The 25,008-nt window shown below is 42.2% G+C and overlaps 1 protein-coding gene across 4 annotated transcripts in view; it reads right to left on the reverse strand.

Annotated features, from left to right (window-relative positions):
* The window catches only part of LOC138418330 (zinc finger protein 154-like), a 49,426-nt gene that overhangs the window by 16,621 nt on the left and 7,797 nt on the right, over positions 1-25,008 (reverse strand). For 2 of the 4 annotated variants that reach the window (XM_069549534.1, XM_069549530.1), the window contains exon 1: positions 17,828-18,084. The exons of 1 other annotated variant lie outside the window; for it this stretch is intronic. The gene's annotated coding sequence lies outside the window, so the exon portion shown is untranslated. Of the gene's footprint in view, positions 1-7,862; positions 8,095-17,827; positions 18,085-25,008 lie in introns of those variants that run through there. One more of the 4 variants, XM_069549531.1, reaches the window with a different exon arrangement.

A 25,008-nucleotide genomic window follows, 5' to 3' on the forward strand; every position in this document is an offset into this window, starting at 1 on the left:
TTTATAGTAACAAAGAATAATCAACCTGGTATCTATCACTGAAAGACTAAATAAATCATGCCGCATTCTCATAGTAAGCATTAGGTAGTTGTGGACATAATCAATAAGTGTTCTCTACTGCTGAGCCTTCAGATCATAATTTACAGTCCAGAAAAAGTAAGAATACCATATTCAGAATATCTTAAGATAGATGTCTTAATAAGAATATCTAATACATATTCTTACCTACTCTTACAAGTAAGAATATCATATTGAGAATATCAACAGTAAAAATATGTACATTCTTACTATATATTTAAGAATATCATATAGCAACACTACAAAGAACATTTATTAGTAAAGAGAAGAAGTGAGCACCAGGATTAAAGGCAGAAAAGGATAGGTTAATTCTACCACCCACCAAAAAAATATGTCCTTTTCATCATAGGGGACTGGAATACAAAAGTGGGAAGTCAAGAGAAACATGGAGTAACAGGCAAGTTTGGCCTTGGAGTATAAAATGAAGCAGGGCAAAGGCTAACAGAGTTTTGCCAAGAGAAGGCACTGGTCATCGCAAACACCCTCTTCCAACAACACAAGAGAAGATTCTACACAGGGACATCACCAGATGGTCAATACCAAAATCATATTGATTATATTCTTTGCAGGCAAAGATGGAGAAGCTCTATATAGTCAGCAAAAACAAGACCAAGAGCTGACTGTGGCTCAGATCATGAACTCCTTATTACCAAATTCAGACTTAAATCGAAGAAAGTAGGGAAAACCACTAGACCATTCAGGTATGACCTAAATCAAATCCCTTACGATTATACAGTGGAAGTGAGAAATAGATTCAAAGGATTAGATCTGATAGATGGAGTACCTGAAGAACTATGGACAGAGGCAGTGATCAAGGCCATCTCCAAGAAAAAGAAACGCAAAAAGGCAAAATGGTTGTCTGACAAGGTCTTACAAATAGCTGGGAAAAGATGAGAAGCAAAAGGCAAAGGAGAAGAGCAAAAATATACCCAACTGAATGCAGAGTTCCAAAAAATAGCAAGGAGAGATAAGAAAGACTTCCTTAGCGATCAATGCAAAGCAACAGAGGAAAACAACAGAATGGGAAAGACTAGAGATCTCTTCAAGAAAATTACAGATACCAAGGGAACATTTCAACAAAGATGAGCACAATAAAGGACAGAAATGGTATGGACCTAACAGAAGCAGAAGATATTAAGAGGTGGCAAGAATACACAGAAGAACTGTACAGAAAAGACCTTCATGACCCAGACAATCACAATGGTGTGATCACTCATCTAGAGCCAGACATCCTGGAATGCGAAGTCAAGTGGGCCTTAGGCAGCATCAGTATGAACAAAGCTAGTAGGGCTGATGGAATTCCAGTTGGGCTATTTCAAATCCTAAAAGATGACACTGTGAAAGTGCCATACTCAATATGCCAGCAAATTTAGAAAATTCAGCAGTGGCCACAGGACTGGAAAAGGTCAGTTTTCATTCCAATCCCAAAGAAAGTTAATGCCAAAGAATGTTCAAACTACTGCACAATTGCACTTAGCTCACAGAATAGCAAAGTAATGCTCAAAAGTCTCCAAGCCATGCTTTAACGGTACGTGAAATGAGAACTTCCTGATGTTCAAGGTAGATTTAGAAAAGGTAGAGGAACCAGAGACCAAATTGCCAACATCTGTTGTATCACAGAAAAAACAAGAGTTCCAGAAAAACATCTATTTCTGCTTCATCGACTACGCCAAACCCTCTGACCATGTTGTACAAATGCAGTCTGGTTGATAATCAGGACTCCCCTGATTACAAAGCTGCTAACCCGTGGGAAAAGATAAACATGTCTTTGGATATACAAGAAGGCCTAGACAAGAACCATTTTTCTGAATTTGTCCCATTGCTGCTTTGTCTCTGAAATCAGTATCTTGCAAATAAGGGACTGCCTTTTACGGTTCTTGTAAGGCCCATTACATTCAGCCCTCTACGGAAAGATTATCAGTGCTACGATGGACGAGGATTCTGATCAAGAAATCACCATAGAAGTCAGGAAGGATTATGCTACTTAACATGCTCTTATTATAGAAAAAGCTGTGAAAGCCATAAAGTCTGAAACAATAAATTCCTACTGGAGAAGAACGTGTCCAGATGACTTCATAGGATTTAAAACAAAGGCAGTCAAGAAAATCATGAAAGAGACTGTATATACGGTGGCTGGGGGAGGTGGGCAGGTGGGAAGGTGAAGGGTCTCAGGATATGGATCCTGGAGAAATTCCAGAGCTAACTGGCCCCATAGCAGAGGAATGAGCAGAAGACAACATGATGGGGATGAGTGCTTCCGAGCCCGCGCTGGGGGAAGCTGATGCCGACATTCCAGTGCCAGGAAACAAAACGGCCTTAGACAGTCCGGCAGAAGGGTTCTGATTATTCAAGACTGCTTTTGACTTCTTTTAAAAGATGGAGACTTGTATGATATGGGCACTGAAACTAGAGCAAACACAAACAGCGGAAGAATTGGCGCCCTACAGAAACTTTTTTGAGAAATGAAAAAATTTAAAAAGTCAGACAGAAATTGCCTGATCCACGTTGATGTATGGCAGAAACGAACACAATATTGTAAAGCAATTATCCTCCAATTACAAATAAATTTGAAAAAGAAAATGAAATGAAGAAAACAGAATAAGCCCTTTAGTCATAATACCTGCTACAAAAAAGGGCAATTCAGACATTTTCAATGTTAGGAATTGCCATGTCTTTATAAATAGTTCCCATTTCTGAACTGGAATGGTCCGCAACAAAAACTAGCAACCACAACATAAGCAGAGTAACTACTTAAATAGGACATCATGATAAAATGTTTTCTGAATAAATGATCACATGAAGGAATACGTCTCTGTTACCCAATGCAGCCATAAATAAAAATGTTAATGAGGTAAAAGTGGTCATGATGACAATAAAACAATATCAAATTAAAAAGTTTTTATTAAGCTTAATTCATTTTAACATATTTTGACAAAAAAATCTCAAATCCATTGCAGCAAATCTTATTAATTAAACCAGAAATCTATTACCATTTATTAATCCTATGCTTTAATTTGTACATGCTCACCCTTAATTTAAGGATAACCATGAATAAAACATGAAAATCAGTAAAAAGTCTTATAATCAACCATTCATTAGTGTATAAGCTAGGCTACCATGGACCAATCATATTGCTGCTTCATTACTGATATATGAATATGTGTAAATATGAATTTTTTCACATCTTATTTTTAATTAAGGTAGAGTTGATTTACAACATTATATAAGTTTCAGGTGTACAACATAGAGATTGCCACTTTTTAAAGTTTACACTTGATTTACAGTTATAACATATCGACTATACCCTTTGTGTAGAATATATGCTTGTACTTATTTTACACCTAGTAGTTTGTACCTCTAAGTATGCTACTTCTATCATCTCCCTTTTCCTGGCTAGTAACCACTTGTTTGTTCTCTATATTGTGAGTCTGTTTGTTTTGTTCTCTTCACCGGTCTCTCCGTTTAGATTCCACACACAAGTGACGTCATGCAGTATCTGTCTTCCTCTTTGAACTATCTCACTAAGCATGATACCCTCCAAGCCCACCCATGTTGCAAGTGGAAAAATTACATTCTTTTGATGGCTGCGTAGTATTTTATTCCATTAAATATATGCAAACAGCATATATAATAAATATATAAAAGACATATGCAGTTATAGATATCCCACATCTTTATTCATTCATCTGTTGATCATCATAGGTTCCTCCCATATATTTCTTGGCTATTGTAAATAATGCTGTTATGAACATTGGGGGGCATGTATCTTTTCAAATCAGTGGGTTTTGTTTGTTTTTTTTTTAATAGATACCCAGGGGTGGAAATGCTGAATCCTCTGGTAGTTCTAGTTTTAGCTCTTTTAAGGAACCTCCATATTCCTATTCACAGGCTGTACCAATTTACAATCCCGCTAACTGTGTAGGAGGGCGGGCTCTCGTTTTTCACATCTTTGTTATTTGTGGTATTTTTGATGACAGCCATCTGACAGCGGTGAAATGATATCACTGTGGTTTTGATTTGCATTTCTCTAATTAACAGTGTTGAGCATCTTTTCATGTGCCTGGTGGCTATGCATTACAATACTGTAAATGTATTTTCTTTTCCTTATGATTTTCTCAAGAGCGTTTTCTTTTCTCTAACCTGTAAGTATAAAATACATATAAAATAGAATATATATGCTGGTCAACAGTAGACTATTAGTAATCGGGTTTGGGAGAATCAAAAGTTATACGCAAATCTGTGATTTTGTAGGGGGTTGGCAGTTTAAGGGTCAACTGTGTCTACAAAGCAAAAATCTGTAAAACTCCTTTACATGTATTATTACTACTATTATGAAAAAACCCCCAAACCTCATTTTGGAGAGAGGCAAAGGACCGGATCATCACCCTGGGAAAGGAGGAATAAGAAACAAGATATTTTGAACTTCTTCTCCCGTAACTTCCCTATTTGTAAAAAGCCCATTCCACCTAATAGGGGAAAAGGGGGAGTAGAACCATCACCCATATTGACGGTACCAGCAAGAATCACCATCGGCAGGACTTACCTGGCGGTTCAGAGGCCAAGACTCCATGCTTGAGCCTCAGGTTCAATCCCTAGTCAAGGAACTAGATCCCACATGCCACAAGACCCAGTGAAGACAAATAAATATTTTTTAAAAAAAAATCTAGAGACTTCCCTGGTGGTCCAGTAGTTAAAAATATGCCTTCTTTAAAAAAAAGGAAAAAGACTACCTTCCCAAACAGGGAACGTAGGTTTGAGGAAACGAAGAACCCGCGTGCCTCAGGGGAAGTAAGCCTAGGAGCTGCATCTACTGAGCCCTCGCACCGCAGCTAAAGAAAAGCCTGTGATGAACAGCCTGCACGCTGCAACCAAGGCCCGTCACAGCCAAAGCGGAATAGAGAAGTGACATAAATATTAGAAATAAAATACCCAGGAAAATTGGAACACTGTTTGGTACTGCATAACATGGAGAAACTGTTTATAGTTACATATGATAAAGATACTACAACTAAACAAACAGCAAAAAGTCCTAGCCTACTACAGACACTTACGTGCTTTTTTTCTTTTTGGCCATACCTCATGGCTTGTAGGATCTTAGCTCCCTGACCAAGGACTGAACCCACACCCTCAGCAGTGAAATCATGGAGTCCTAACCCCTGGCCCACCAGGGAATTCCCTTATTTGAACTTTTATAGATGTAATGACATGGCTTTTAGAGTTTGCCTTAAGATAAGCAATTGCTGAGGGAAATAGACCAGGATTATAAATGAAATTATTTTGGCTGTGCGTCAGTTCACTTGTAACTATATGATGACTTCTTGTGGGTTTTTTCTTTTTGCCTATTATCGTGCCCACTTTTCTATGATTTTTTAAGAGTCTGTATTGCACTCATCTCACACGCTAGTAAAATAATGCTCAAAATTCTCCAAGCCAGGCTTCAGCAATACGTGAACCGTGAACTTCCTGATGTTCAAGCTGGTTTTAGAAAAGGCAGAGGAACCAGACATCAAATTGCCAACATCTGCTGGATCATGGAAAAAGGAAGAGAGTTCCAGAAAAACATCTATTTCTGCTTTATTGACTATGCCAAAGCCTTTGACTGTGTGGATCACAATCAACTGTGGAAAATTCTGAAAGAGATGGGAATACCAGACCACCTGACCTGCCTCTTGAGAAATCTGTATGCAGGTCAGGAAGCAACAGTTAGAACTGGACATGGAAGAACAGACTGGTTCCAAATAGGAAAAGGAGTACGTCAAGGCTGTATATTGTCACCCTGCTTATTTAACTTATATGCAGAGCACATCATGAGAAACGCTGGGCTGGAAGAAGCACAAGCTGGAATCAAGATTGGCAGAAATATCAATAACCTCAGATATGCAGATGATACCATCCTTAAGGCAGAAAGTGAAGAGGAACTAAAAAGCCTCTTGATGAAAATGAAAGAGGAGAGTGAAAAAGTTGGCTTAAAGCTCAATATTCAGAAAATGAAGATCATGGCATCTGGTCCCATCACTTCATGGGAAATGGACGGGGAAACAATGGAAACAGTGTCAGATTTTATTTTTGGGGCTCCAAAATTACTGAGGATGGTGATTGCAGCCATGAAATTAAAAGATGCTTAGTCCTGGGAAGGAAAATTTTGAGCAACCTAGATAGTATATTCAAAGGCAGAGACATTACTTTGCTAACAAAGGTCCGTCTAGTCAACGCTATGGTTTTTCCAGTGGTCATGTATGGATGTGAAAGTTGGGACTATGAAGAAAGCTGAGCACCGAAGAATTGATGCTTTTGAACTGTGGTGTTGGAGAAGACTCTTGAGAGTCCCTTGGACTGCAAAGAGATCCAACCAGTCCATTCTAAAGGAGATCAGTCCTGGGTGTTCTTTGGAAGGACTGATGCTGAAGCTGAAATTCCAATACTTTGGCCACCTCATGCGAAGAGTTGACTCATTGGAAAAGACTCTGATGCTGGGAGGGATAGGGGGCAGGAAGAGAAGGGGATGACAAGAGAATGAGATGGTTGGATGGCATCACCAACTCGATGCACGTTAGTTTGAGTGAACTCCGGGATTCGATGATGGACAGGGAGGCCTGGTGTGCTGCGATTCATGGGGTTGCAAAGAGTCGGACACGACTGAGCGACTGAACTGAACTGAATATTAGTTACAAAATTTTTATATTAATGATCAAACATGTTGAGCATGTTTTCCATTTGCTACATGCTACCCTTTCATTCTGAAGTGTATCATATCTCAAAACCTGTCTTGTTCAGATACCAGTATCATACTGTGCTTAGTTAACTACTTCAGTCGTGTGTGACTCTTTGTGACACTATGGACTGTAGCTGGGCAGGCTCCTCTGTCCATGAGATTCTCCAGACAAGAACACTGGAGTGGGTTGCCGTGCTCTCCTCTGGGGGATCTTCCCGACCCATGGATCAAACCCGCATCTCCTGTGTCTCTTGCACTGCAGGCAGATTCTTAACCCACTGAGCTATCTGGGATGTCCCAATATTATTCTACTGTCCATCAGTTTTCCTTAGGAAAGTTAAAGATACTAAATCCCTTCAACCTCAGGAGAGATAAGACAGAGAAATATAGTCAGTTGTGCCAGCAGAGGTGCAAAGTAGGGAAGAGAAGACCCAACTATGTGGATTATTTCATAGTTCTCACCAAGTTTTCACTTGTATTACCATCAGGTCAGACTGTTATTGAAGCCTCCTACACTGTTGGTGGGAATGTATATGTTAGCCAAAAAGTTTGTCTGGGTTTTCTCTAAGATCTTACAGCAAAACCCCAATGAACTTTTTGCCAACCTGGTAAGATTGGTACAGCCACTCTGGGAAACAGTATGGAGGTTCCTTACAATATGACCCAGCAGTCCCACTCCTGGGCGTCTACCTGGAGAAAACCGGGGTTCTAAAGGCTACATGTACCCCAATACCTGTCATGGTATTTCCATGTCATATGAATAGCACTTCAATAAAGCATTATTACTTAAAAAATATATATATGCATGGGACTTCCCTGGTGGTCCAGTGGTTAAGAATCCACCTTGCAATGGAGGGGACACTGGTTCGACCCCTGGTCTGGGAAGATCGCTCATGCCATGGAACAACTAAGCCTGTGCACCACGACACGAGAAGCCGCTGCAACAAGACATCTGTGAACTGCAATTAGAGAAAGCCCGCAGCAATGAAGGTCCAGCATAGTCAAAAAGAATAAAAATGTCACCTGCGGCAAACACTTCTGAGAGGAAATGTAAACAAGATCTTAAACTTACCATTGGATTTCGGACTTTGTTAGTGACAACGGAGCTGTGAGGCTAATACACGAAACTTGAAAACGCAGAGCTATATTGTCGACATAATCAGGAAAGAGAAGAAAACAACGCTCTTTTAAGAGTTCAGTTCTAGGGGTTTCCTGGTGGTCCAGTGGCTAAGACTACACGCTCCCAATGCAGGGAATCCGGGTTCAATCCTGATCCGGAAACTGGATCCCACAGGCTGGAACTGAGAGTTTTCATGCCAAAACTAAGACCAGACACAGAAGAATAAATTAAATGTTAAAAATAAATGTAAAAGTTCAGTTGTAAAAGATGACAAAGACAGTAGAACACGAAATGCACTGGATCACTGAGAGGAAAAACTATTTCTGGAAGGAAGAAGTGTTTATAAAGTTACTTTAAAAAGAGACTGAAGGAGAGCACAGTAATAGGTCACCAGTCATGAGATCTGATCAAGAACCAGTCCACAGACAAATTAAGACATGAGGGCATGGCCCTTAGCTGGCACCTGAGTTAAACTGATTTGTTTTAGGTTAGGAAGCAGAAACTGTTTTCACATGGCGAGCTCTGCTCTAATTGTGGGTGGCAGGAGCTGACCATCAACAGAGAAGGGAGTCACACCAGGGAACTTAACAAAGCAACAATTAAGATTTGCTGGCCCTGCTGAAAGTTTAAGAGATTGAGCCAAGAACTGCAATCCGGAGAGGAGAACAGGAAATGGAAAAGCTGCTGGTCCAGGGGCAACATGTGCACAGGAGTTCAGGTGAACGGGGTTTGGGAAGTTTTAAATGACGGATGTGAGCTCTCTTACCTCAACGTACTGCAATATGTATAATTACTAAGACAGTTCAGGGGAAGATGTCCTAGATTTTCTGAATGTTCCTCAACTAAGTGAAGGTGGTAAGGCCGAAAAGGAAATCGCCATGTGGAATCCTGTTAGCCAAGACAAGCGACATCTTAGAGCAGTGATGATCAACCCAGGACTGCGCGTCTCTAAAGAGCAGAGAACCTAGCTGACACCCTAGCCAGTCATTCTGAAAATCTTCTAAGCCAGCATATGCTACAGCCAGTGAGCGACAAGCGCATGAAGCTGCGCCTACAGTCACTGGGCTAGGATCCAATTCCACTCCCCTGATTGGTGGTTGTGGTATAAGGAGAGTTTCACTTACAAATAAGAATTCCAACATCTGCTGCAAACTGCTATGATACACCATGGAGATGATACTGCATCCATCTAAAACTCAACTGTAGTTTGTGTTCAAGAAAAATGAAATATCTCCAACAGTCCTAACATTGTGGATGTCAAATCTAAAGATTGTAAATTTGGGAAAACTACTTCTGTTTCACAAAATGTATTCTCCTTAAAGTTGTTTAAAACACCCACTCCTGGACATATTAACAGGAGAAAACTGTAATTTGAAAAGATACATGCCACTTAAGAAAGTTCCTTAAGTGGCCTAGTGGTTATGATTTTGGGCTTTACAGCTCTGGGCCCGGTTCAATTCCTGGAGGGAACTGAAATCCTGCAAGCCGGGGAGAGTGGAAGGGAGGACGGTAGGGAGGAAGGAAGAGAAAGCAAGCAAGAAAAATACACGCACCCATGCGCCCCAGTGTTTACTGCAGCACTATTTACAGCAGCCAAGCACAGAAGCAACTTAAATATCCATCGGCAGAGGAATGGATAAAAAAGAAGCGGCACGTATACACACATACACGCCGCACACACACAGAGACACAGACATATACATACATACAACAGAATATTAGCCATAAAAGAGTGAAATAAGAGAGATTACCATACTAAGCGAAGTAAGACAAATATGGTGTCACTTATGTGCAGAAACTTAAAAAGATGATACAAATCTTTACAAAGAAACTTATTTATAAAATAGAAACAGATTAGACTTTGAAAAGGATCATGATTATCAAAGGGAAAGGTGGTGGGTAGATAAATTCGGAGTTTGGAATTAACATATCCACTACTATAAATAAATGGAGAATGCAATGGCAACCCACTCCAGTATTCTTGCCTGGAAAATTCCATGGACAGAGGAGCCTGGTGGGCTACAGTCCATAGGGTCACAAAGAGTCAGACACAACTGAGTGCACACACACACACACACACACACACAGAGTCCATAGGGTCACAAAGAGTCAGACACAACTGAGCACACACACACACACACACACACACACAGTCCATAGGGTCACAAAGAGACACAACTGAGCACACACACACACACACACACACACACACACACACTAAATAAAACAGATAACCAACCAACAAGGACCTACCGTATTGCACAAGAGCTCTACTCAATATTCTGTAATAATGTATAAGGGATAAGAATCTGAAAAAGAGTGGATACATATATATGTATAACTGAGCCACTCTGCTGTACACCTGACAGTAATACAACATTTTTTATCAATTATACCTCAATCTAAAATAAAAATTTAAAGAATTGTTAAAAAAAAAAAAAAGGAGACAACTGGCCCAAAATGGAGTCACTTGAACTGAGCTTTACTGACCAAACCAACACTACCTAAGTTCAGTTTCAGCCTTCCCCAGAAACCAAATCTTAAATCGGTCAACCTGGCATTTCCTGGTCAACAGTAGTGAGATAATCTGCCTGACAGTTCCCTGACTAGGGCCCTGGCATTGGGAGCTCAGGAGCTTAGCCACTTGACCACTTGGTCTAACATCTTTTTTATTTTTAAGATTTATTTATTTGGCTGCATCAGGTCGTAGTTGAGGTATGTGGGCTGTTCATTGCATCACGCAGGCCTCTCTGGTTGTGGCATGTGGGCATACTTGTTCTGGGGCAGACGGAATCTTAGTTCCCTTGCCAGGGATCAAAGCTGCATTCCCTGCATTGGAAGATGGATTCTTAACCACTAGATCACCAGTCCTAATGTCTTTTTATTAGAGTCCTTTCATGACCACTCGATTTAAAATAATAAAAGTCTCTGGGATTTGTCTTAATTTTCTATAGTATATACTGTAAAATGTCCTCGGTCTAATGTACAATTCTGCATATTTTGACAGCACATATAATCATAAATACATCACCGAAATATACAGAACTTGGGAGTGCCCTGGCAGTCCAGTGGTTAGGACTCAGTGCTTTCTCAGCTGTGACCCGGGTTTAATTTGTAGTCAGGGAACTAAGACCCGAGAGCTACTCAATGTGCCCAGGACCAAAAAAAGCAACAAGGGAAAAGCAGTAAGTATATACAAAGGAATTCCCATAAGGTTATCAGCTGATTTTCCAGCAGAAACTCGGCAAGGCAGAAAAGCTATAAACCTCCAATAAAGAATACTCTACTCAGCAAGGCTCTCGTTCAGATTCAACCAAGAAGTCAAAAGCTTTACAAACAAGCAAAAGCTAAGAGAATTCAGCACCACCAAACCAGCTTTAGCACAAAGGAACTTCTCTTGAAGGAAAAGGCCACAGCTAGAAACAAGAAAATTACAAATGGGAAAGCTCACTGGTAAAAGCTCACATACAGTCAAGGTAGGAAATCACCCACACACAAACATGGTACCAAAACCAGCAATTATGAGAAGTGGAGAGTACAAATGCAGGGTATTGGAAACTCATTTGACATGAAGAACCCAGCAACTTGAAACATATAACACATATATTTTCATGTTATATGTATGTATATACATACATATATAAAAACTGCATGGGAGGGACTTCCCTGGCAGCCCAATGGTTAAGAATCTGCCTGGCAGTGCAAGGCACCCGGGTTCGATCCCTTGGTGGGAAACTAGAATCCCACATGCTGCAGAGCAGCTAGGCCTGCAAGCAGCAACTACGGAAGCCAGCACGCGCCGAAGCCGAGCACCACAGCGAGGCTCTGCATCGCATCAAACACGCCTTCACGACACAACAGAGACCACACGCAGACAAACAAACAAGCCTCATGGCGACTGCAAAGCAGACTTCCAGTTATGAGACACATAAGTCAAGGATGCAAGCAGGGAGTCCCCCACCTTTCTGACACCAGGGACTGGTCTTATGGAGGACAATTTTTCACAGACCAGGGGAGGATGGTTTCGGGCTGATTTATGCACATTATATTTATTGTGCACTTTATTTCTAATCTAATGATGCTGCAGATCTGACAAGAGGTAACAGTCCGCAGCCCACAGGCTGGGGACTCCTGAGTACAGCGCAGGGAATCTAGTCGATAATACTGTAGTAACTCTGTATGGTCAAAGGTAAGGAGCAGCGGCTGCGCTTTGCTGGAGCAGCCGAGAAGAGATACCCCACGCTCAAGGTAAGAGAAACCCAAGTAAGATGGTAGGTGTTGCAAGAGGGCATCAGAGGGCAGACACACTGAAACCATACTCACAGAAAACTAGTCAATCTAATCACACTAGGACCACAGCCTTGTTTAACTCAATGATGACAACTCAATGTCTAACTAAGCGATGCCCACGGGGCAACCAAAGACGGGCAGGTCATGGTGGAGAGGTCTGACAGAGCGTGGTCCACTGGAGAAGGGAATGGTAAGCCACTTCAGTATTCTTGTCTTGAGAACCCCATGAACAGTATGGAAAGGCAAAATGATAGGATACTGAAAGAGGAACTCCCCAGGTCAGTAGGTGCCCAATATGCTACTGCAGATCAGTGGAGAAATAACTCCAGAAAGAATGAAGGGATGGAGCCAAAGCAAAAACAATACCCAGCTGTGGATGTGACTGGTGATAGAAGCAAGGTCCGATGCTGTGAAGAGCAATATTGCATAGGAAGCTGGAATGAATCAAGGCAAATGGGAAGTGGTCAAACAGGAGATGGCAAGGGTGAATGTCGACCTTCTAGGAATCAGTGAATTAAAATGGACCAGATGGGTTAATTTAACTTAGATGACCATTATATCTACTACTGTGGACAGGAATACCTCACAAGAAATGGAGTAGCCATCATGGTCAACAAAAGAGTCTGAAATGCAGTACTTGGATGCAATCTCAAAAACGACAGAATGATCTCTGTTCGTCTCCAAGGCAAACCATTCAATAGCACCGTAATCCAAGTCTATGCCTCAACCAGTAACGCTGAAGAAGCTAAAGTTGAACGGTTCTATGAAGACCTACAAGACCTTTTAGAACTAACACCCAAAAAAGATGTCCTCTTCACTATAGGGGACTGGAATGCAAAAGTAGGTCAAGAAACACCTGGAGTAACAGGCAAATTTGGCCTTGGAATGCAGAATGAAGCAGGGCAAAGACTAATAGAGTTTTGCCAAGAAAATGCACTGGTCATAGCAAACACCCTCTTCCAACAACACAAGAGAAGGCTCTACACATGGACATCACCAGATGGTCAACACTGAAATCAGATTGATTATATTCTTTGCAGCCAAGATGGAGAAGCTCTATACAGTCAATAAAAACAAGACCGGGAGCTGACTGTGGCTCAGATCATGAACTCCTTATTGCCAAATTCAGACTCAAATTGAAGAAAGTAGGGAAAAATCACTAGACCATTCAGGTATGACCCAAATCAAATCCCTTATGATTATACAGTGGAAGTGAGAAATAGATTTAAGGGCCTAGATCTGATAGACAGAGTGCCTGATGAACTATGGAATGAGGTTCGTGACATTGTACAGGAGACAGGGATCAAGACCATCCCCATGGAAAAGAAATGCAAAAAAGCAAAATGGCTGTCTGGGGAGGCATTACAAATAGCTGTGAAAAGAAGAGAAGCAAAAAGCAAAGGAGAAAAGGAAAGATATAAGCATCTGAATGCAGAGTTCCAAAGTATAGCAAGAAGAGATAAGAATGCCTTCTTCAACGATCAATGCAAAGAAATAGAGGAAAAGAACAGAATGGGAAAGACTAGAGATCTCTTCAAGAAAATTAGAGACACCAAGGGAACATTTCATGCAAAGATGGGCTCGATAAAAGGACAGAAATGGTCTGGACCTAACACAAGCAGAAGATATTAAGAAGAGGTGCCAAGAATACACAGAAGAACTGTACAAAAAAGATCTTCACGACCCAGGTAATCACGATGGTGTGATCACTCACCTAGAGCCAGACATCCTGGAATGTGAAGTCAAGTGGGCCTTAGAAAGCATCACTACGAACAAAGCTAGTGGAGGTGATGGAATTCCAGTTGAGCTATTTCAAATCCTGAAAGATGATGCTGTGAAAGTGCTGCACTCAATATGCCAGCAACTTTGGAACTCAGCAGTGGCCACAGCACTGGAAAAGGTCAGTTTTCATTCCAATCCCAAAGAAAGGCAATGCCAAAGAATGCTCAAACTGCTGCACAATTGCACTCATCTCACATGCTAGGAAAGTAATGCTCAAAATTCTCCAAGCCAGGCTTCAGCAATACGTGAACCATGAACTTCCTGATGTTCAAGGTGGTTTTGGAAAAGGCAGAGGAACCAGAGATCAAATTGCCAACATCCACTGGATCACGGAAAAAGCAAGAGAGTTCCAGAAAAACATCTATTTCTGCTTTATTGACTATGCCAAAGCCTTTGACTGTGTGGATCACAATCAACTGTGGAAAATTCTGACAGAGATGGGAATACCAGACCACCTGACCTGCCTCTTGAGAAATCTGTATGCAGGTCAGGAAGCAACAGTTAGAACTGGACATGGAAGAACACACTGGTTCCAAATAGGAGAAGGAGTACGTCAAGGCTGTATATTGTCACCCTGCTTATTTCACTTCTATGCAGAGTACATCATGAGAAACGCTGGACTGGAAGAAACACAAGCTGGAATCAAGATTCCCGGGAGAAATCTCAATCACCTCAGATATGCAGATGACACCACCCTTATGGCAGAAAGTGAAGAGGAACTAAAAAGCCTCTTGATGAAAGTGAAAGAGGAGAGTGAAAAAGTTGGCTTAAAGCTCAACATTCAGAAAACGAAGATCATGGCATCCGGTCCCATCACTTCATGGGAAATAGATGGGGAAACAGTGGAAACAATGTCAGACTTTATTTTTGGGGCTCCAAAATTACTGCAGATGGCGATTGCAGCCATGAAATTAAAAGACGCTTACTCCTTGGAAGGAAAGTTATGACCAACCTAGATAGTATATTCAAAAGCAGAGATATTACTTTGCCGACTAAGGTCCGCCTAGTCAAGGCTATGGTTTTTCCTGTGGTCATGTATGGATGTGAGAGTTGGACTGTGAAGAAGGCTGAGCGCCGAAGAATTGATGCATTTGAACTGTGGTGTTGGAGAAGACTCTTGAGAGTCCCTTGGACTGCAAGGAGATCCAACCAGTCCATTCTGAAGGAGATCAGCGCTGGGACTTCTTTGGAAGGACTGATGCTAAAGCTGAAACTCCAGTACTCTGGTCACCTCATGCGAAGAGTTGATTCATTGGAAAAGACTCTGATGCTGGGAGGGGCTGGGGGCAGGAGAAGGGGACGACCGAGGATGAGATGGCTGGATGGCATCACGGACTTGATGGACATGATTCTGAGTGAACTCGAGTTGGTGATGGACAGGGAGGCCTGGCGTGCTGCGATTCATGGGGTCGCAAAGAGTCGGACATGACTGAGCGACTGAATTGAACTGAACTCTGTACGGTAACACACAGTAACGGAATGTTTCCCATCATTTTGTAATGTATATAAATATCTAATTATTATATTGTACAACTGAAGCTAATGTAATTCAATCACACAAATATGTTAAAAAAAAAAAAAAAGACCACCTAGGTTCATCTGTTTCACTCTCTCACTGTTAGAGAGTGAATGTTCATGTCCTCCCAGAATTCATAGTTGACACAGAACCTCCCAATTTTATGGTATTAGGAGCGAGAACCTTTGGGAGTAAATTAGATGAGACCATGAAGGTAGGCCCCACAAGGAGAGACTGTCACCCTTATAAAATTCAGGAGAGCCTGATCCTCTCTGCTCACCACATAAGGACACGGAACACGGCTTCTAGGAACCAGGAAGCAGGCCCTCACCAGACATAGAACCTCAGCATGCAGGCACCCTGATCTTGGACTTCCAGCCTCCAGGGAAAAAACTCCTGGTATTTATAAGTCATCTACTTTATGGTACTTTGTCATAACCACCCATGCAGAGAAAGACACTTTCCTTCCTCATTGGAAAATCCAGTTATCTCATAATAAAAACATCCAGAATCGAGCCACTTCTAAGCTACCACTCTGCTCCATAAACCCTCCAGTGGACTACTGCCGGAGCCTCCACACTGGCTTTCCTTTCTCTTCCCTCAGTCTCACAGTCTGCTCTCCACTGTGCAGCCCTACGGACACTGCCAAGAGCTGGGTGAGGGCTCTCCTGGAGGCCGTGTTAAAGAGCCCACCTGCCAGTGCAGGAGTCACGGGTTCAATCGCTGATTCAGGAGGATTCCACGTGCTGCAGACCAACTGCAAGCCCGGAGGCACAGCTGTTGAGCCCACGCGCCACAACTACTGAAGCCCACTCGCACCAGAGCCCACGCTCTGCCACAAGAAGCCACTGCAATGAGACGCACCCCCCCTCCCCCCAATAAATGAATGAATGGACCTGCTGCTGCTAGGTCGCTTCAGTCGTGTCCGACTCTGTGCGACCCCACAGACATCAGCCCACCAGGCTCCCCTGTCCCTGGGATTCTCCAGGCGAGAACACTTAAGTGGGTTGCCATTTCCTTCTCCTATGAATGGAGCTAGGCAAGGTCGTTCCCCTCTTCTGATTCAAACTTCCTAACACCTCCAGAACAGATACCCAATTTCTTAGGCAGCCGTTCCAGTACTGAATTCTGTTCTCTTGCTCCTTCTTCCCACCTAATGGAAAGATCTTAATGATCCCACCTCAGCTCTACCTCTAAGCACTTTCACATCCTGGTACTTGGATAACATTTCCACATCCATTTACATTAGCTGCCAGAAATGGAAACACTTCTATACAATCTCTGGTAGACTCAGGACCCTAGGCTTAGGTCCTAAAAGAATCCCACAGCAGGAGCCTGCCAAAGCAGTGGACACAGATTCGATCCCCGGTCAGGGAAGATTCACAAGCTGCGAGAGTAACTAAGACAATGCACCACAGCTACTGAACCCATGCTCCACAAGAGAAATCACAATGAAAAAGCCCATACACCTCGCAGAGAGTAGCCCCCAGTCACGGCAGCTAGAGAAATGCCTGCGCAGCAAGGAAGACCCAGCACCGCCATAAATAAACAATGTATAAAAAGAATTCCCGGGTCACCACAATACAGAGAATATGTGGGCTGGGGAAGGCAACAGCAGCAGTCTGGGACGCATTACACATACTACACAGGTCCCACAAGCGTTTCCGCAGTCCTGCTTTAAGACACACGCTATAGATGAATGAATATAACGGCAGGTTTCACGGGGTTCAGGCCGCTATGAGCGCACGCCTGGCCCTTGGGCTGAATGCCTAACTTCTGTGCCTCAGTGTCTCATCTTACTAGCTCTGCGTGCTTCAACAAAGATCCAGCCTCCTGGTGCTCCAGCGTCTTCATCCTTCTCCTTCGGTCTGCTTATCCAAAGGCTGTTAAACAGCTTTTGGAAGACTTTTGAAAACCTAACGTAGTGTGGTTTAAAATATCCCACGGTTCTTAGAATCCTGAGAATATATGCAGAGCCCTCAGCCTGCTATTCCAGGAGTAACTCCGCCTCAAACTTTGTTCCTCGCCGGGCACAACGGAGCCCAGAGTTCCCGAATCCCCAGAGCTCAGTCGCAGCTCCAGGCCTTCGTACATCCCGGTTCCTCTGCCTGTATCCCTCTCCCTCATCTAATCAAAACACCCCAGATGGTAAGACTAAACTGGAAAACTGGAATGTTAAGTTTATTCACAACCACTGTCAGAAACAAGAGCACGTGTACTAACGCCTCACCGTCCCGGACACCGGGGGCTGGGCTGCAGGGACGAGGGCACTCCGGACGTCAGTGTCTGACAGCGTGAGGGCAGGGAGGGCCCGAGGACAAGCACTTACCTGCGGCGGGTCCCTCCGATCGGCCGCGGCCACCCAGGCCTTTGGGCGGAGTGGGTGCGGGAGCGGGCCGGCGGGTCTTAAACCGGCCCTGGTGCGAATCATCTCGCGCGGTGCTGCGGCCGAACCTCAGACTCGCTTCTGTGCAGCGGGACTCCTCTGGCGCTCTGTCGGTCCTGTTCTGTCGGCCCCGGCTCACGGCTCCGGAACTTCTGCCCGGACGCACACACCCGAGCAGCCAAAATGACCGCCCGGAGGAGGACGCCGGAAGCCCCGCCCCTCGCTAGGAGCCACGCACGGAAACGCCCGTTCGGAGCCTTCATTGGCTCAGCAAGGCTGCTCAGCAGAGTACTCTGGGTTATGTAGTTCTCACGCTAGGGGGTAACTCACCCCACCCCTTTGCACTCTGACAAGTTTAGACCCCAGGGGCGCTGGTAACTGGAGTTCACCAGTCCAAGGACTTAGAAGCCTCTTGTTCGTTCTTAAAGGGGCAGATCTCAGGACTTCTGGGGGATGCTGTGTTGTCTGAAGACATTCACCCAAGATTGGAGATGTGTTAGTTCAGTTTCTGTGAACTTCATCATGCTGCCTGAGGCTACCTGTATTATTTCTGAAGTTCTCAAAGGACACAGAGCCAAGTACACATATCATTCCTAGTCCTTCAGATACAAAATGTGTCCGCTGGTAGCAGAAGCTGATAAACATTTCATGGGGGAGAGGCAAAATAGGGCTATGGGCCTAAGAGACTCAAACTGCTGTTACCAAACCAAACTTGGGCCAGTCACCTGATGCACAGAAAAGCCAAACCATTGATATTCCCTTGTGGTGAAAGGTAAGTACAGGGTTTACTGCAAGAACAGGCAGCTCATGCTCGAAAGACCTGAAGTCCCCAATGACTTTCAAAGGGATTTTAAAGACACCATGAGGAAGAGGGTAGCAGGATGTGTGTCAGCCTGAGCACAATTCTCTGGTTGATGAGATAATGGTGATATTTTCAGAATATTAATTATCAGTTTTCTAACTCCAACTGGTCTGGGAGGCTACATGCTGGTTGTCAGCATGCAGTTAACTTCTTCCACCTGGTAGGGGTTTTAGTAACTGCAAAATAGCTCAAGGATATGGCTCAGGATATTATCCATAGCCCCTGAGGAGGAACTATAAAGGTCCTTCACTTTGTTTTATGGCTAAACTATTATGATGTTGTCACACTCGACTGCCTTCCTCTGTTTCTGCATCTTCTCACTTTTCTGATTTTGCTTTTTGGAATTCCAGGAAAGCCAAAGAGGATAAAATTTTCCATAAACAAGAGTCAGGACAGGAATTCCCTGGCGGTCAAAGGGTTAGGACTCCATGCTCTCATTGCTCAGGGCCCGCGTTCAGTCCCTGGTCAGGGAACTAAGATCCCGCAAGCTGTGCAGCACACCCAGTGGGTCAAGTGGGAGTCAGGGGACATGAGCTTGGGGATGTCTCTCCCATGAAAGTCCCACAGGGTTCTGCTCAGTTTCACTATGTATAAAAAGATAAGAACAAGGATATGTTGTACAGCACAGGAAAATATAGCTTTTGTTTTTAATAACTTTTTAAAGATTTCTTTGTTTTTGGTCACGCTGGGTCTTTGCTGCTGTGCGTGGGCTTTCTCTGTTTGAGGCGAGAAGGGGCTGCGCTTCGTTGCGGTGCTCAAGCTTCTCATTGCACTGGCTTCTTCTGCTGCAGAGCACAGGTTCTACGGCACAGCGCTTAGCTGCCCTGTGGCACACGGGGTCTCCCCAGAGCAGGGACCGACCTCGTGTCCCCTGCATTGGCAGGCTGCTGCGAAGTCTCTTCAGTCATGTCCGACTCTCTGCTACCCCAGAGACGGCAGCCCACCAGGCTCCCCCGTCCCTGGGATTCTCCAGGTAAGAACATTGGAGTGGGTTGCCATTTCCTTCTCCAATGCATGAAACTGAAAAGTGAAAGGGAAGTCGCTCAATCGTGTCCGGACTTCTAGCGACCCCATGGACTGCAGCCTACCAGGCTCCTCCACCCATGGGATTTGCCAGGGAAGAGTACTGCAGTGGGTTGCCATTGTCTTCTAGGATTCTTAATCACTAGACCACCAAGGAAGCCTTGTCTTTAATAAATTTAAATGGAGTATAATCTATAAAAATACTGAATCACTATGTTATATACCTGAATTAGCTCCAGGTGTAAAACAACTATACTTCAATAAAAATAAACTAATAATGAAAAATAAACAGTTCAGTTGAGTTGCTCAGTCATGTCTGACTCTTTGGGACCGCATGAATCGCAGCACACCAGGCCTCCCTGTCCATCACCAACTCCCGGAGTTCACTCAGATTCACGTCCATCAAGTCCGTGATGCCATCCAGCCATCTCATCCTCGGTCGTCCCCTTCTCCTCCTGCCCCCAATCCCTCCCAGCATCACAGTCTTTTCCAATGAGTCAACTCTTCGCATGAGGTGGCCAAAGTACTGGAGTTGCAGTTTTAGCATCATTCCTTCCAAAGATCCCAGGGCTGATCTCCTTCAGAATGGACTGGTTGGATCTCCTTGCAGTCCGAGGGACTCTTAAGAGTCTTCTCCACCACCACAGTTCAAATGCATCAATTCTTCGGCGGTCAGCCTTCTTCACAGTCCAACTCTCACATCCATACATGACCACAGGAAAAACCATAGCCTTGACTAGACGGACCTCAGTTGGCAAAGTAATGTCTCTGCTTTTGAATATGCTATCTAGGTTGGTCATAACTTTTCTTCCAAGAAGTAAGCGTCTTTTAAATTTCATGGCTGCAGTTACCATCTGCAGTAATTTTGGAGCCCCAAAAAATAAAGTCTGACACTGTTTCCACTGTTTCCCCATCTATTTCCCATGAAGTGATGGGACCGGATGCCATGATCTTCGTTTTCTGAATGTTGAGCTTTAAGCCAACTTTTTCACTCTCCTCTTTCACTTTCATCAAGAGGCTTTTTAGTTCCTCTTCACTTTCTGCCATAAGGGTGGTGTCATCTGCATATCTGAGGTGATTGAGATTTCTCCCGGGAATCTTGATTTCAGCTTGTGTTTCTTCCAGTCCAGCGTTTCTCATGATGTACTCTGCATAGAAGTGAAATAAGCAGGGTGACAATATACAGCCTTGACGTACTCCTTCTCCTATTTGGAACCAGTGTGTTCTTCCATGTCCAGTTCTAACTGTTGCTTCCTGACCTGCATACAGATTTCTCAAGAGGCAGGTCAGGTGGTCTGGTATTCCCATCTCTGTCAGAATTTTCCACAGTTTATTGTGATCCACACAGTCAAAGGCTTTGGCATAGTCACTAAAGCAGAAATAGATGTTTTTCTGGAACTCTCTTGCTTTTTCCGTGATCCAGTGGATGTTGGCAATTTGATCTCTGGTTCCTCTGCCTTTTCTAAAACCAGCTTGAACATCAGGAAGTTCATGGTTCACATATTAAACATTACCATGTTCCAATTAAATCTCTACACTATGAATTGTTAGAATCAGTTTGATCAGTCTCTGTATGTTTGGTCAGGAAGAAGAGAAAAAATACTCCAGGTGGGTCAGCAGGAGTACAAAGGTTCAGAAAATACTTTTAACAGCAAAGTAAGTTATTCTGTCCAATTTAGCAAGCATATAATATTTTTATCATTTAGTTTCTTTTTGGATAGCCTGATAGTTATTTCTCAAAAACAGAACAATGAAAGACATGCAGATTTCATACAGATTAACAGGTGTGGTATTCACAGATCAAGGATGTGTGAAAAAGGTGTTTGAACCCCAAACTGCACGGAGTAACTGAAACTATGATCTCATCACTGGAAAGTCGTTATCATTTCCCCTGGATTACAGAGAGTGCTCTGCATGAGGAACTATTACCTGAGAAAACGTTATAAAATTACAGAAAGCTATTCATGACTATGTAGCGATTCAGAGATCATGTCTGAAATGTCTCAGCAGAGTATCCAAATATGGTTTAAAATGTGAAAATCTTAGAGAAGTTTTAGCAGTGATGTCTGAGAGGAGATACAATTAAGCTGAGCATGTGACCAGAATAATTATTCTGAAGACACTGTCTTCAAAGTGTGATTCTTCTTTATGCTTTAAGTCATTATGCAGTATCAGCATTCAGGAAAAGATGAAGGGGGCAGCGAGAGCAGGCAGAGTGCAAAGAATAGAGAAGAGAGAGACAGAAGCACTGTAAGCTCTGCTCATTCCTATAATGAAGTATTGAGGCTGAGGCTTAAGTGTATTGAGAACAGTCAGATGCAAGAAGTGAAAGAAAGTGCTTAATTTTTTTCTGATGTCTTTTACATCTATTAAGACATAGAACCATAAAACAATTTTTAAGAATGAATCATACCAAAGATCATATTCAGTCCCTGCAATAATGAATTTTGACATTGATTTGTTAATTTGCATATAGTTAAGTGAGTACAAGTTTCTTACTGTAAAAACCACGTGGAGTTGTGGAAACAGGAGAGGATGAGGTTCCTCACAGATCACTGCACTGTCATAAGCATAAAAAAGTTCACTCGGTATTTATGCTTTTGAAAAATGTGATAAGTGAACAAGAGATAATCCTGAGGATCTTAAATTAGGACAGATTTCAAAGTCACTGAACAAGTACTAAAAACTTTTGAGTCTGTAAATAATAGGGAACCATCAAATTAAAATCTTGAAAAAGAAATCCATGCAGTATTAATTTACTACAGGAATATAAATGAATGTTGAAAAGAAAAACTCATTATGGGAGGTATTGTTGCTATGACGTTTTATTAGTAGCAATAAATGTAACTTATTTCAGCAAGATTTATCATTAATGACAACCATATTACCTAAATATTCTGGATTGAAATGATATTTAAATAATTAAATTATGCGCTTCATATCTGAACACATTAAAAAGCATTTACATGATTAAATACTAAAAGACAAAAACAATTTTTTCAATCAATTTTAAGTGAAGCAGACATCACAGAGCTGAAGAATTACACATTTCGCCACAGGTAAGACTATTTCTCAATGACCAAGTATTGTTTATAAGTTAGTCATGTGTGCTCACTCACTCAGTCATATCCGACTCTTTGCAACCCCATGGATTGTAGCCCTCCAGGTTCCTCTGTCCATGGGACTTCCCAGGCAAGAATACTGGAGTCGGTTGCCCTTTCCTTCTCCAGGGGATCTTCCTGACCTAGGGATCGAACCCATGCCTCCTGCATTGGCAAGCACATTCTTTACCACTGCACCATGTTACTTATAATAAATGGCAAGTTATTATCAAATATGGACAATAAAGACTACATGAAAATGTAGGTATTGGAATGTTGTTTTTAGGTGCTAATGGCTGTTGAATTTTGTTAAACTTTTACTTATATTAAAAATACTTATTTAATACTTAAAACTAAAAGGGTTAAAAATAATTTTTAATAAAATCAATTTGTTTTAATTGAATTTTTAAAGGAATCTTATCATTTCTCCTACATGAATAAACACTCAGTGACACATCATGTCTCTTCTGGAAAATCTCTCTCCTTTGGTGTTTCCATCAAAAGTTATCACATGCTGTCCTGGCTTTATCTGACTTACACACACCCACACACAGAATTCTTGACATCCCTTCAGTTCTTCCAGTCTTCTAAAGCTTCCAGAAGTCAGTAAATTTTTAGGACTTTTTCCTCTCCATTTGAAAGTAACTTCACCCAGCCAATATGCTTAGAAAATGCAAATAAATTTTTTGGAGATCAGCTTAAAGTTCAAATTAACAGTGAATTTTGTAACAGCAAACACAAATTTAAAAAAAGAAAAATAAATCCTCCGAGGCTAAAAAGGAGAGTTTCATCACCACATCCACTTTTTCTTAAGGCATTTACTTCAGAAAACTTTTCTTCCTTTGCCCATTACGATATATTTTTTAAAGCTATATAAGCCTTTTGCGAGATGTGCATTCTGGAAACCTTTAGCTCCGGGACCTGAGAGATTGCTCTTTTAAATTCAATCATTACGTAAGAGTGTGCCCTTATCTTCCAGTTTCTGCAGGAGAGAAGGAACCTAACTTCAGCAGGTGCCAGGCTCTAATTTATAAAACTACCTCCTGTCATAAAGGTATAAGACATATATTTTTCCTTTAGATAAAGACACTTGGCAGACACCAATAGTCATTCCAATTAGAAGGTAAATTTAGCATGAATGATATGAAAAATGGTACTGTCAAATCCTCTTACTGGAGAACCAGTTCTCATTTATCTCAAGAACATGTATGTAACACATTGTACTGCACGGTCACATAAAAGGGTGAGGTTCCTTACTGACTTCATGATCTCCTTACTAGATTGCCTGTAATGCCTATCACATTCTGCCTCAACGCTTCTTCAACAGGAAAAAAAAAATGTTTCCTCTCTCTTCTTTTTATGTGAAGAAGTCTTCTGGGTTAGCAGGACATTTTATCTAAAATTATGTTTCCACAACAGTTCCTACCTTAGAATACCAAAACACTGAACAGTAAGTAATCATGCTATACAGTTATAAACTTGGCTGTTGTATATGTGTATGCCTTTGTGTGAAAATCTAAAACATCACTGCCTAAGTATTCATCATGTAGAATACTGGGTAGATAGTAGGCTTATGTGATAGATCTGTCCAAATGAGGCCCGTCAGGAGGGCAGAAGTAACACCTATACACAAAGGCAGCATCAGTATCAATTCTTCACAGACTCAGAGAGTAAGCCCCCAAGTTAATATCATGAGAAGAGCAAAAGATTAGTCTACAAAATCAAAGTAAATAAGCAAAATAAAGACTTTACTCAAAATGATGCACTTAATTTCAAATAAACAATGGTAGAGATAATCAGATGTACTTAGAAGCAAACTACTGCTTAATCTAAGCACTGTATTGAACATGTGAAACCTGGAATTATGGATATTTATCCCATGGCTGAGATGTGTGGATTTATATATATAAAAATAATTTCAGACTTACAGTTGAGAAGATAAAAATATGAAATGTGCTACAAAATACTAGAAGTGAATTAGGAAAAGAGACTATGCCTGGCAGTTTTGATGGCTGTGGCTCTGACCCTTGGAGTTACTCCCCTGAGCACGTTATGTTACAAGATAGAAGAATTTTGCAGATGTAATTAGAGTAGCTAATTGTTTGACTTGAAAACAGAGATTATTCAGGCTGGCCTAA

Source organism: Ovis canadensis, chromosome 14 (genome assembly GCF_042477335.2).
Source record: "Ovis canadensis isolate MfBH-ARS-UI-01 breed Bighorn chromosome 14, ARS-UI_OviCan_v2, whole genome shotgun sequence".
Taxonomy (NCBI): domain Eukaryota; kingdom Metazoa; phylum Chordata; class Mammalia; order Artiodactyla; family Bovidae; genus Ovis; species Ovis canadensis.